The 12,876-nt window shown below is 41.2% G+C and overlaps 1 long non-coding RNA gene across 1 annotated transcript in view; it reads right to left on the bottom strand.

Moving 5' to 3' along the window:
* The window catches only part of LOC122553696 (uncharacterized), a 117,512-nt gene that overhangs the window by 43,682 nt on the left and 60,954 nt on the right, over nucleotides 1-12,876 (bottom strand). The window contains exon 3 of the long non-coding RNA XR_006312792.2: nucleotides 6-164. This is a non-coding gene — a long non-coding RNA (uncharacterized LOC122553696). The remainder of the gene's footprint in view (nucleotides 1-5; nucleotides 165-12,876) is intronic.

The raw sequence follows: 12,876 nt of genomic DNA, 5'->3' as shown, positions 1-12,876 counted from the left end.
ATCACCTATCATTCTTGTATCATTCTTCAGTAATGGGGTTCACACTTCAGTGAGCACGGTCCACACACACAGAAGAAGGTTAGAAATGTCCTTAACAGGCAGATCACTGTAGTATTCATTGCTGGGTACTTTTGGATAGTACACTTCCATGTGATACTCAGTTGCTAGAAGGCAAACAGAAATAATCAGGACGTTAAGATTGCACTGGCATTAAAGTTAGAAACATGAATAATGACGGTCATTTTTTGCAGCTTCTTCTGTCATTAATCCCCATGCTGAAAACCCCAAACGCCTTTGATCCTATTGATCCCTGGTCAAACACAGGATGAGCATTTTCATTCTCATCTATAAGTTAATCGCAAAATGAATTGAATACCATGAAAGCCTGATACATGAGAAGGATAAGGAAATTCAAAGGGATATTGAAAACATTATTTCTTCACATTATAAGAAGAAACATTCACTGAAAGCAATATCTTAAATATTCTTGCTTTAAAAAAGGAAAATTTGCACAATACATTCAAAGAAAACATCTTCTGGTATATGTCAAATCTCAAATGGCTATTAATGACAGGAATGATGGCAACGATTATTTTGGAAATCTCTTGTGTTTCAGATATTCTCCTTCATAATCTACAAAATGTAGCAAACACAAACAAATATTTTGCCCTGAACTTTAAGACTGGCTTATATGATATTTCATAGTGAAGTTGTGAACACAAACAAGTTGTATTTATGTAGCACCTTTAGTGTAATGAAAAGTTAAAAGTACTTCACAGAAACATTATGAAGCAATGAATAATATAGAATGACAATAAGGGCAAAATCTATAGGGGTTTGAGTGAGCTGAGCTATGCCGCAATTTGTGGAAGAATTGAATGAGAAATCCAGCGTGACCTATCTTGAAGTCAGGAGCATTTCGCTCTATCATTTATCCTTTTACAAGCATCAGAGTGAGATTCTCACTAGGCAGCAGCAAGATGCCAAATGAATCATTACGGATTGTTAAACACTGTATTCACACCATCTCTCACCTCATTAATAGTCAGGATCCCATCTTACCAAACGAGCCAAACAAGCTTGACGTTGGAAAAACTCAACAGTGAAATCAGAGCATGTACCCTGCTGGTCCTCACTTTCCACCCCACTAGCATCCACATCCCAAAGGATTACAATTTCTCCACCTCCAGTGGGTTGCAACCACCACACGCATATTCCCCTCCCTTGTCAATATTTTTCAAGGACAGTTCCCTCTGGGACACCCTCCTTCATTCCCAACACTTCTCCACAGCACCTCCTCATGCTCTCGCAGAAAATATAACATCTGCCTGTTTACTATCCAAGGCCCCAGACACACCTTCTGCATGAAGCACTGATTTACCCGCACTGCACACAATCTGGTCAACTGTATTCACTGCTCTCAATGTAGTGCCCTCTAAGTTGGGGAGAGCAAACTCAGGCTTGGCGATCGCTTTGCAGAACACCTGCCTTCTGTCTGCAAAAGTGACCCTGAACTTCCTGTTGTCTGCCATTTTAACACACCAGAGCTCCCTCCATCTCAGGCTTGTAGAAAAATAACATTTCATTTTCCACTTGGGAACTCTGCAGCCTTCGGGGACTCAGTATCAAATTCAATAATTTTAGAGCCTGAACACCTCCTCTTTGCCCTTTACCCACTCCTACATCTCAGGCCCTGTCATGACATGGGCTGTTTTCATCACAGCCAACCCATTTTCACTCACTAATGGTCCCCAGAAACAGTTTTTCTTTCTCTCTGGTTTATCATTATCTATGCTTTTGTGTGTGCAACTGTCTTTCTTTCTTCCTGGCCTCCACTTTTACCTATCTGCTCACTCTTTCATCCATCTGCTGCCTTCAACATAATATCACCCTTTCCTAGCTACAATCCTTTCTGAAGATATGTCACTGGACCTGAAAAGTTGGCTCTGCTTTCTCTCCACAGATGTTGTCAGACTATCTGAGTTTCACCTGCACCTCCACCCACATTATCTACTGCATCCGCTGCAGCCGGTGTGGCCTCCTCTATATTGGGGAGACAGGCCGCCTACTTGCGGAGCGATTCAGAGAGCACCTCTGGGCCACCCGGACGAACCAACCCAATCACCCTGTAGCACAGCATTTCAACTCCCCCTCCCACTCCACCGAGGATATGCAGGTCATTGGACTCATCCACCGCCAAACCACAACAACGCGACGGTCGGAGGAGGAGCGTCTTATCTTCCGACTGGGAACCCTCCAACCACAGGGGATGAACTTGGACTTCACCAGTTTCTTCATCCCCCCTCCCCCCACCTTGTCTCAGCCGAATCCCTCCAGCCCGGCACCGCCTTCCTGACCTGCAGTCTTCTTCTTGACCTCTCCGCCTCCACCCTACTCCGACCTATCACCCTCACCTTGACCTCTTTCCACCTATCACATTTCCAACGCCCCTCCTCCAAGTCCCTCCTCCCTACCTTTTATCTTCTCCTGCTGAACACTCTCTGCTCATTCCTGAAGAAGGGCATGTGCCCGAAACGTCGAATCTTCTGTTCCCTAGATGCTGCCTGACCTGCTGTGCTGTTCCAGCAATAAAGTTTCAGCAGTATCTGAGTTTCTCCAGCAATTTCGGTTTTTGTTTCACATACTTGCTGAGTTTAGCTCACCACTTGTTCCAGTGATCTCCAAGTGGACACCAGGCAAAAACATCTCAGAGCACAATCCATGGTTAAGAGCTGAGTATCAAATGTGTTCCTCCTCAATGGACATTGGCATCCAAATCCAGCTAATCCATCACAACCATACTGACACTTTTACTACTCACTGCCAGTGGGGTCAGGAAGCACAGAGTTACATTGTAGGGGCACCAGCAACCACCATTGAAATGCTACAGCAGGTCCACCCAACTTTCAGATTGAACCAGGTTGCATCTAAGGATGTTTGCTTGCTGTCATAGTGCGCGTTCACTTAGCGTCTACCTGCATGCTCGTAGTATCTCTGCCTTGCCTTGCCTTGACGTGCCAAGTAAGTACAGTCACACAACCAGGGAGTTTGCCTTGCTGCTAAGCAGTCCTCAGTCAAGGGAATGTGGATTTTGCTATACAGTGTGTTCCATCAATCTCACACCCACACCATTTGCCAGCAGCCTAGGCATGTAAGAATAAGCCATTTCTCAAAGTCTTTAGGGGATCAGACTGCACCAAAGTCCATGAAGGCATCTGAAAGTCAGTAGGTTAACTCACATTGGTTATGATTAGGCTTTAGTCGGTGGGGGGGCTCAGTCAGAGGGCCCATGACTCTTCAGTCCAGGGAGCAGGCCACAGCCACTCTGTTGGCTTCATAGCACCAAATCCAAGAATAGGGTTAGAGAGGAAAATATGTCGGCCCCAGTCAGGAGGCAAGACACATCTTGTGCAGGGCTGTCCACTAATGTTGGTTGAGGGATAGGCCACAGTCAGTCCATCAGTTCCATCCACAGATGAAGAGGCAGTAGTCAAGTTTGGTTGTCACATGGCTATGAGCCGCAGCAGTTTTGTCATCGAGTCTAAGGGCTGCAGACTCTGGGAAAGGATGCAGTACAGTTGTGGAGACAGGCAGAAGGACTTACATTGCAATAATACCATAAAACATTGCTGAGAAGGGCATAATGCAGGAGGTGAGAGTGTTCATGGACAGGAGTATCCTGACTTCAAGGTATTAACAGTGAATGGTCACTTCATATAGCTCAGTCTCGATGGGAAAGTGTAGATGGATTATGGGGGCACTTATGCAAGTGGGAAACCTGTAAGTTGTATGGATTGGGCTACTTTGAAGAGGCTGTGGATGTCAAGGAGCTCACTGACACATTTAGGATGAGGCTGGAAGCCACTGGCTGAGGACACTCTCTGTCAACCTCAGGGGGGGAATGGGGATGAGACTGGCTATGAGTACACTCAGACAGGGTAGGGTAAGTGACCTGACCTGCCAGCAAGGGCAATGCTGCAATCATCGGTCACAGGGCTGTTGAAAGAAAACATTGGTTACAAGGTAATGCAATGTCCAACCTGGCCACCCTGAAACACTCTCTGTATGTTGCACCTCTCTGGCAGAGCCCCTGCCAGACCAATCTTGAACATCTGTGCTTTTTACACAGAGAAGGAACCACACATTCGGGATGTTGAATGAGGAGGTGCAAAGTTTTCACCAAGACCAAATGCCATGTGTATATCTTGGTCCCCCTGTTTCCAGATAGTGTAAACACACATTTACACATGAGAGGCTCTCAGCCACATGATAGAAAGTTAACATCATGAATATTTATGGATAACCTACTGTTTACAGAAAAGCCTTCTTCCCATGTGGCCTCAATAGGTTTTCTTCCTTCTCTCCCAGTGTGTCTCAGTTGAGTCCCAGGTTCCACAGCTGGGATGGAGGAAGCCTGCTGTGTTGTGGTGCTCATTGACCCTGTAGGCAAATGGGCCAAAGATGTGGTGAATCTTCTTGCCTAAATGTCAAGGCAACAGAGGAAAGGAAAGGCTGCGGAAAAGCTGGACAGTACCAGCTGGGAGTGTGTTGGCAGAGTCAGGTCCAATGTTCTCGCTAAGCTGCGATATGGTGATCAGCATGAGATACCATTCACAGCACTGACTTCCCATTGCACAAGTCACTGCTGCACACGGATTTTGAGTACCATGCAGAAAGAAATTAGCAGGAACACAGATCCGGAAGTGACAGAGGCATGAATGAGAGATTCAGCAGCAGAGCTGAGCAGAGATGGAGCACAGGTAGAAATAGGAGGTTTTAATGATGGCATAAATATAAGGGATGGAGTTGTAGCTGTGAAATGGAGTTTCCATCTAATTGTGTGTCAGAATTGTAATATAAGAATGCAGTTGCCCAAAATAATAGATAGTAGTGGAGAACTCATCCGCACCTCCATTTTGATTTAGTCCCATCCCGCTCTCCCTCATCTTTGATGGTCTGCATTGCCCTTAATCACCTTTGCATGTAAATTAATGACGGGTGATTCACTGGTGTTGGTTCATAGATGACAAAAAATATGCAGTGTAATTTGATGAAGGGAAAAAGAAGCATTTAGTTCTGTATAAGAGCACTGCTGGTTAAAAGAAGAGAGAACTCGCAGGCTACTCAAAGAAAGCACATTAGATAGCTCTATTTGGAAACAGAATTTGAGTATGCAATGGAGTGGATTCAGGTGGAAATCTTTACACATGGTTACAGATCCAAAGGTTGTGAATGTGTCATCCAAATATCAGAAATATGCATGGAGCTGGACATTCATTCATTTTGCACAATGTATTGCATAAACAAGCCAAAGGCCATCACATTCAGATCTGAGAAGTGTCCCATCTCCCTGAAATTATCCTGTAAAGGCAAAATATCTCAAAAATTAATGGCTATGAAGATCATTTCACACTGCCACTCAGCAGTGGCTACACGAGCAGAATTGCCCCCAGTAAGATCCTATCATCAGTCCAAAAGGTGCCCTGCCTGTTTCTACAATTAAGCAATATTGTGCACAAATTTCAGTGTAATGCCAGTTATGTAGACCATATATTCAACCAGCAAGCACTTGCAAAAGCCAACATAAAAGGCCTACTGTTAAATATAATTTGTATGGGTAGCACTTGTTGACTGTGCTAATAACTATACTAACAACCAAGTTAAGATAATCAGTCAAGCTCATAATGTTGCTCATTTTATGCTTATTAGAATTATAAATTCAGAAGCATTCTTTGCAAAGAAACTGAATATGTTCAAGACTTGTGTTTTTTCAAATAACTGGGAGCTTGAGAAGGCTAAGTTCATTTTTTTACATTTCCATGGCAACTCCTCAGCCAATCAAAATGAACTTGCCAACCAACAATAATCATTTTCTGTTGCATTATAAATTGTTTTGACTAATTGGATTTTGATATTAACCAGCAATTGATATATACCAGTGACATAAATACTATGGCTACAACAATGGGCCAGAGGCTTAGAATTCCAAGATGAATGCCTCACCCCCTGAATCTCCAAAGCCTATCTAACATTCACAAGACACAAGTCACAATATAATGAAATACCCTCCACTTGCCTCGATGAGTGCAACTTCAACAATAGTCAAAACCTTAATACCATTTAAGACAAAGCAGACCACATGATCAGCAATCCATCATATCATCTTAAATATCCACTCCCTCCAACACACATACAAAAAGGCAGCAGTGCATAATATTGGAAAGGTGCACTGTTGTAACTCACAAAGCCTCCCTTATCAGGCTCATCATACCATAACTGCATTATCTAGAGTGGCAAGGGGAGCAGGTGAATTTGGGAACAACATCGCCTTACACAGCAATAACCTGCTAGGTTACTGTTCCAAGAAGGTAATTTAGCTCCTGACCTCAAATCCATTTACATCCAAATATGGTTAAAAAAGCTGAACTCAGATGTTGAACTGAGGCTGACAGCCTTTGAGATCAAGGCAGCACTTCACAAAGGCTGCATCAAGGAGCTCAAATAAAACTGCAGTTAATGGGAATCAAGAGAAAGGTCGTACCAAGCACAAAAGGAGTCGTACCAAGCACAAAAGGAAGACAGATATGGTTTTTGGAGGCCAATCATCTCAGCTGTAGGAAATTGCTACATAAATTCCTTAGGATAGTGTCCCAGCCAAGCATTTTCAAATGCTTCACCAATGACTTTCTTTCCATTGTAAGAACAGAGTAGGGATGATCGCTGATGATTGCACAATGTTCAGCACCACTCATAATATGTCAGATACTGAAGTAGTTCATGTCTGAATGCAGCAAGACCTTTGAATCAGTTGATCTTGGGCTGATGAGCAGCAAGTAAGATTTTCATCACACAAGTACCAAGCAATGGTTATCTCCAGTAAGAGAGAATGTAACCAAATGGCATTGCCATCAATGTTTCCTCCACCATCAACATCGTAGGTGGTATCATTGACCAAATGAACAAAACTTCTTTGATAGGCTTCCTAACCCACAACTTCCATTATCTGGAATGATAAGGGCAATACATACATAGGAACACAACTAATTGCAACAAATTACAATTCTGACTTTGAATTGTAACACCATTCCTTCAATATTGCTGAGTTTAAATCCTAAAACTTTGTTCATAATACTCCTGTAGCTCTGCCATCAGCAGGAAGACTGCAGCAGTTTAAAAGATGGTTTACCATCACCTTCTCATTGGAAATTCAGGATAAGCAAACATTTTTAATATGAGGTGTATATGATTGTTATGTTTTAGGCTAAAATTGATGGGCACAGGTGCCTGTTCCCACAATAGCATCACAACTGGCCTGAGTAACATGGCTGTTATAGATGGAGGCCCAGGATGATTCAAAGGAAGGGAGGTCTAAGGTGTTTATACTTGGAGATAATGGCAACAGCACCTGTGTTCATAGTAGGTGGAGAAATAGTTTCCAAATTCCCAGAAAGCTATTGAGAATATCAAGAATATCAAGCACAAGGTTATTTCTATGGTAGAAGAGAAATGGAATCTAAAGTATAGCTAATACCTACATATTAGGCTCATGTGGTTCATGTTGCTGTGGAGATGGTTTTTGGGAGGAGGGCAAGTTCTTATTATGCCATTGTAAGACAGTGTTACAGGTTTTCCCAGAGAATACTTCTGAATCTCCCAGAGAAGAGACAGCCAGGATCTACAGGAGAGGAAGAAAGCAGAGGCTGAAACACTCTACTATCCATTGCTCAGAAGTTTGGGTTGCAGCAGGTACCAAGACAAAAAGACAAAATTCATGAGGATTTCAAACAAAGCTGGATAATTTGCCTAGCTTCCACCAGAGAAACAGTCACCAGGAAATACCATCATTGTGAAAACCAGTTCTAGGTTTCAAAATTACCAAGCTGGGAATGAAAAGGAGCTGATGTAAATCCGCAAAAACTAAAAATCACTTTGAAAGGATCCGGGAGAGTTGAATGTCTACTTAAGAGACAGTGCAAAGTTCATCTGGGAAGTGGGTTTTTCAGTTGAGTTAAAGGCAAAAGGGACAAGTTATTTTCTGTGGCTTAAATTATTACTGGCACACACCAAAAATGTTTACTCATTAGTACTTTTAGTTTATTACAGTAAAAATTTTAAAATGTGAAATCCTGTCATTTCCTCCTTTGACCCATTAACTAGAAATTCAAAATTTACTTTTTAAAATGTTTTGGTCCCCCTGGGGATCATAAGTCTGGCCTTGTATCAATACACATATTCCCATGAAATAAGAAGATGATACACCAGCAATTTTTCTCATTGGTTTTTAATAGAATTACATTCAGTACTGAAAAGTCACTTGGGCCGAATGATGTATCATGATGTATATGACTCCTTGTAGCTTACTTAATCTTACCTTATTACCTTATCCTTCTATTTCTATCACTTTGGTGTACTTACTCAGTTTCTTCTTTCAGTAGTTGTATGAAGTACAGTAAGACTTCGAGCTGCAGAGATAGAACTGTTTATGTAGCTTGTCTTTTTAAAGACATTGCTCAGTTACTGCATGTGGGGTGTGATCTAAGTAAAAGGTTATTTATCTCAGTAAAAAGTAAACTTGTTTGAACTGAATAAAGTTTTCTTAAATTGACAACTGCTTCTAAATTCATGGTTCTTCCCCTTGAACAGTGGCTAGTGATTAAAAAGATCAATAAAAATAATTTCCTTTACTTCTCTTTGTTTTTTTGCAAAAAATGCCAAGTTGGAATCTCCTCTCATACAAATTTGAAAAGTCATTGAAGTAAAATTAAACTTATAAGTGGTTCTCAAAAATGACAGCAATGATAGGGTGACCAAGGAAATGCATTTATCCTGTGAGGTGGTGTTGACAGGAGGTAGGAGCAGGAGTGAGGGTTCAATGATGGTGGCTACTCAAACTTTTAATTATCACAAAGGGAGTGAGGAGAGAAGCTCAAAAAACATCTTGGACGTTGGAAAATTTGGCCACATGGCATTGTTAAAGCAAATGATCATTGACATAAACTGAAAGAACTGTTGATGCTGGAAATCAGAAACAAAAATAGAAATTGCTGGAAAAACTCAGCAGTTCCAGCAGCATCTGTGGAGAGAAATTATTCTACCACAGAATGATGGCAGATCTGCTGAGCTTTCCCAGCAATTTTTACTGTTTTTGTTTATAAATGATTATCGGGGGACATAGTTAAAAGAATAGTTTGAAACAAGGAAGGTACAGACTTATGAAGAGATAGGAGAAAGTGAGGACTGCAGATACTGGAGATCAGAGCTGAAAATGTGTTGCGGGAAAAGCGCAGCAGGTCAGGCAGCATCCAATGAGCAGGAGAATCGACGTTTCGGGCATGAGCCCTTCTTCAGGAGATGAGGAGATACCAAAGTAGTGGGATTAATTTTGGATTGCTTTCATAACGTCTCATGTCAAATGCAATCTTCCTTCAGTGCTGTAAACATGAATGTTTTTGTGGCTCCTTACCTACCTAGGATTGGTTTACAATTGACAGGCAGTGCCCTGTATTCTTGTGGCAAAATTGAATATGACTCAGCTGCCACAATGAGCTTGGATTTGCTAATAATGGAACAAATAAAAAGTATTTACCTGTGAGATTCTCCTCAGAATAACAGTTTGGAAATTAACCGGTACCATTAGTTTGTACTGAGCAGAACAAGCTAACAGCAGAAATATAATTTAAGATATGATCTAGCTTTAGAAATGAATACTTGCTTCATATAAAGATATGATCAATAAACATAGATTCTTCTGTAAAAATCTTGGAGCAATAATTAGACCCATTACAGATTACAGCTTCACTATAGATTTGTGTAACAAAATTTCAGTAGAAGTATAGTTATACAGGGTATATACATAAATACTGTTGTGTTCAGCTTAGAGTTTATTATGTTAGTTTTAATATCTTTAATAATCATAATCAATCCCATTCATATCAGATTACATTGTAATATATATTGTCAACTACAAATCCCTTTGAATACATATTTGAAACCTCTTGGTGGTGTGTTAAGAGTTAATAAAATTTATAATGCATGATTTGGGGAATAGAGAGGGGCGCTTATAAGACAAAGTTAAATCTCGCTTTTGTCCAGCATTTCCAGATACAGGTTTTGGATTCTCTGTAGGTCTATTAATAATAGAAAAAAGAGATATTAGTCATTATTCTTTTCCATAATTTACTTAAAAGCTGACAGGGACACATGCAGCTTTGTGGCATATCTACTTTATCATGGCCAATATAATAGTCATTTATACCATGACTGCTGAGAGTGTCTAGTAATCATTAGTTTCAGCTCTTAGATGCTGGAGTTCCTGATTGTGGTTGTAAAGGTCAGTACACCTGTCCAATTATTTGATAAAGGACGTATTCTCGAAGTGCAATGTGGAAATACATAGCAAGTCTGCAAAACGGAATCAATACCTTCAGCAATGTAAAGTGACATATGCTTTGAATTTATCATTCAGTTTCATTGGACTTATGTGTTCTAATATATAGTAACATCAGTAGTAGTAAGCTTACTTGTTTTATTAGCTGTATTGCTCAAACCGCTTGGTTAGTTATGTAATTCAGTTTGTTAAATCATAGTTCCCAGATGTGCTATTATAGCCGACCAGTTAAATGATTCAAGTGCAATTGTTTATGGTGGAGGGCTTCCCTATAACCAAATACTCATTAAAATTGTATTTATTTATTGGGTACACATAATACCCTTTGATTGCATGTTTTATTAAATGTAGCATGCGCAAAGCTAATATTCATTGCCATCTTTGGATATTCAGGTTTGTACGGTAATGGTATTGTTACAAGTTTTGAAATTGAAGAAATTCACAGCATTTACTTTATAAACCTTGCATTTCTCAACTGACAGTTCCTTTAAGGGACCCCTAACTTGGTAAAAGAAGAACCCACAATTAGACTCAGATGATGGATGATACTATTTCGTTAGAGTATTACAGTACTTTGCTCAGTAATGGGCCGGAGCATAACTCAGTGCTTCTGGCGTGAGTGGGACAGATGTGTTGTTAAAATTGAGAGTTTAGAATCACATCGCATTCGTCAATTTAATAAAATTTAGGCCTGGGAGAGCTGTCTGCCCCAGGCAGAGAAGGGCTTACTTTATATTCAAAAGTTGCAGCCTGATAGCATCAACACCCCATTGCAACTTTAACTCAGTCTGCACAGATCCTAACCCAGCAGCAAAACCTGGTGTGAATTAACAGAGAAGTCCAAAGAATTCAGAGTAAATATATTTATTAACATTCCTTATGGGGCAAATGAAAACTGAATATATCCCTGGGCCCCACATGATGTTTATGGAAGTCCTAAGCCTTGCTTAGCTTTTCCTTCCTGATGATACACATTTCCTCTCAACCTCCACTATGCTTCACTTCCACTCAACAACTCCCCAACTACCACTACCCGACCCAGCCCCCATCATCTCCCAACTCCAGCAATATTTGTGCACCATCCTCTTTAATTCCCAGTGATAATGGCTGCCTCCACAGTTCATTCTCCAGCTCACAATCCCTGACATCTGCCCATCAGACTGTGTTGCACCAATTAAATTTTACCTGCCAATGAATAGCTGCTTCCAGTGGTACTGGGATAATACTCAACACTGGTGAGTTGAGAGTGACAGCTCTTGATAACAAGAAATCTTTTGACTGAGTCTGGCATCAAAGAGAGCTAGGAATCTGAAATCAATGGGAATCGTGGGGGCAAACTCTCCTCAGGTTGGAGGCATACCTGGCATTTGAAAAATGGTAGTGGTTGTTGGAGGTCACAGCTCCAGGACATCTCTGCAGGAGTTCCTCAGGGTAGTGTCCTAGGCACAGCCATCTTTATAAGTTTCATCAATGACCTTCCCTCCATCATAAGGTCAGAAGTGGGGATACTTGCTGATGATTGCAATATGTTCAGCACCATTCGCAACACATCAGGTACTGCAATTCTCCATTGTCAAATGTAACAAGACTTGGACATTATTCAGGCTTGTGCAGACAAGTGGCAAGTAACATTTGCACCACGCAAATGCCAGGCAATAATCATCTCCAATGAGAGACATGCTAACCATCACCCTTTGACTTTTATTGACGTTACCATCACCACAGCCCTCAAGATCAACAGCCAGGGGATTACCATTGACCATAAACTCAGCTAGACTAGCCACAGAGACTACAACAGCAGATCAGAAACTAGGAATACTATGTGAGTAACTCACCTCCTGATTGGACAAAGCTTGTCTTCCATCTACAAGTCAGGAGTGTGATGGAATACTCCCCACTTTCCTGGATGGATGCAGCTCCATCAACATCAAGGGCAATGCAGCCCGCTTGACTAGCATCATATCCTCAAACATCCACTCCCTCCACTACTGATACTGCAGAAATTCAAAGATCCTTAGATAGTATTTTCAAATGCCCAACCACTTCCATCTAGAAGGACAAAAGCAGATGATACATGGGAACTCCACCACCTGCAAGTTCCCTCCAAGCCACTCACCAACCTGATTTGGAAATACATCATCATTCCTTAAGTATCACTGGAATAAAATCCTGGAATTCCATCCCTAAGAGCATCATGAGTCAACCCACAGCACATAGTCTACAAAAGTTCAAGAAGGCAACCTTTTCAAGTGCAACTAGGGGCAGGCAGTAAATGTTGGCCATCAAGTGAATTAAAAAAAAAAGGTCTCAGACTCAGTTCTGAGACAGGATAAGTAGATGCAGGAATTCACCTTTTGGGGACTAACTGTGACTGCCCTACAAATGAGCAAAAAAAAATTGTGAAACAAATCTGTACAGAACACATCTTGCTATAATGGGATGATAAAAGACCACACTGAGAATTATGATTGTTCCAGAAATCAAAAGCT

Source organism: Chiloscyllium plagiosum, unplaced genomic scaffold (assembly GCF_037043375.1).
Source record: "Chiloscyllium plagiosum isolate Xiang-an unplaced genomic scaffold, Cpla_swu_hap1 HiC_scaffold_8, whole genome shotgun sequence".
Lineage (NCBI taxonomy): Eukaryota > Metazoa > Chordata > Chondrichthyes > Orectolobiformes > Hemiscylliidae > Chiloscyllium > Chiloscyllium plagiosum.
Note: the sequence above shows the minus strand (reverse complement) of the source record. Positions and strands in the feature narration are given on the sequence as shown.